The sequence below is a fragment of the Mastomys coucha genome, unplaced genomic scaffold (genome assembly GCF_008632895.1).
Source record: "Mastomys coucha isolate ucsf_1 unplaced genomic scaffold, UCSF_Mcou_1 pScaffold3, whole genome shotgun sequence".
NCBI lineage: Eukaryota > Metazoa > Chordata > Mammalia > Rodentia > Muridae > Mastomys > Mastomys coucha.
In genome coordinates this window covers 52,474,208-52,475,898 of record NW_022196909.1, presented here as the reverse complement: position 1 = coordinate 52,475,898, position 1,691 = coordinate 52,474,208, and the positions used below count along the sequence as shown (strand labels likewise).

Here is a 1,691-nt window from a genome sequence, read left to right as displayed (position 1 = left end):
ACCACCCCTGACATTATTAATGTTATTTTGCTATATGTTCAGACAGGAGCCTAGTACCTGTCATCTGAGTGGTTTCACCCACAGCTCAGAAACAGAAGAAAACAGATGGAAAGATACAGAGCCAAACATTAGGCAGAGCATAGAGATTCTCATGGAAAAAAGAGAGGAATGATTGAAGGAACCAGAAAGGTCAAGAACACCACAACATTGAGAATCAGTTAACCTAGGCCAATGGGGGTTCACATAGACTGAACCACAACCAGAGGCCATGCATGGGATGTGCCTAGGCCTCTTATAGCTTGGTCTTTTTTTTTTTTTTTTTTTTTTTTTTTTTTTTTTTTTTTTTTTTTTTTTTTTTTAACAGATCTTGCCTTGAGTTTATTTGTAAAAACAGCATAGGACACTGGTCATCTGCAAACTGTGTAAGTAGGTGTGTCACAGCAGTCCATCTATCTTCACACTGGCAGGAGCCTTTTCTATGGGGCTTTCACAGGGGCCTGGGCACCTTTGGGAGCCTGGGCTGGAGCTGCAGCCTGGGCCTTAGCTGGTGCTTTGGCCCCTGCCTTTGTTTGAACCTTGGGCTTTGGTTGGCAGAGCCTTTGACCCTTAGCCATGTAGCTTCGAATCTTCTTCCCAAGCTTGGGGTGAGCGATGAACGCCAGACGGCTGAGTTTGCGGCTGGGACCCTTTGGCATCTTGGGCTTGACGACCTGAGGCTTCACCAGGGCCTTGATAGCCTCTGCGCGTGCACTCACTGCCTTTGCGTTGTTGGCCTGCATCTTCTTCAGGCCTTTCTTGTTGTGCTTCTTGGCAAAGCGCATATTCCTCAGGAACTTGGGGTCAACCCCCTTTAAAGACTCATATCTTTGTGACCGGGGTTTCTTGATGCCATTTCTGTGCCATTTGTGGGACTGATTGTGTGTGGTGTGGTTCTTGGACTTGGCCATGTCTGTACGGTAAGCCGCGGCTCCCGCAGCGCCTGGGACCGGAAGAGAAAGAGCGGTCTTTTATTTTTAAAAAAGATTTATTTATTATTATATGTAAGTACACTGTAGCTGTCTTCAGACACATCAGAAGTGGGTGTCAGATCTCATTATGGATGGTTTTGAGCCATCATGTGGTTGGTAGGACTTGAACTCAGGACCTCTGGAAGAGCAGTCAGTGCTCTTAACTGCTGAGCCATCTCACTAGTTTGGTCTTAATGTGGGTCCCCTAACAATTGGAGTAGAGACTATCTCTGACTCTGCTGCCTGCCTTTGGATCACTATCCCCTAACAGGGCTGCCTTTTCTAGGCTGAATAGGAGAAAATGTATCTAGTCCTAATTAATCTTGATATACCAAGGCTTGTTGGTATCCATAGGAGGCCTTCCCTTCTCTGAAGAGAAAGAAGAGAGGGGAAATGGGTGAGTGGAGGGGGAGATGGTGGGACTGGGAGTACAAGAGGGAAGGGATGCTGCAATTGAAATATAAAGTGAACAAATACATTATTTAATAAAAAATGATAAAGCAATTTTAAAAGAGGGGTGTGTAAAACCAAACAAAAGTCTCAAAAGAAACATGTGAATTTCTAGAAAACATTTAAGAGGTGCTCAATTGTCCATCAGTTTAATTTGTGGAAAGCTGCTTGAGCCATGCCCCAAGACAGCGCTGGCTTCCACCATCCCTAGAGTGAGCGGTCTCATAAACAAAG

At 45.2% G+C, this 1,691-nt stretch overlaps 1 pseudogene; it reads right to left on the bottom strand.

Moving 5' to 3' along the window:
• Positions 1 to 377: 377 nt before the first annotated feature.
• On the bottom strand, positions 378 to 999 carry LOC116074856 (annotated as a pseudogene).
• Between the last annotated feature and the right edge of the window lie 692 nt (positions 1,000 to 1,691).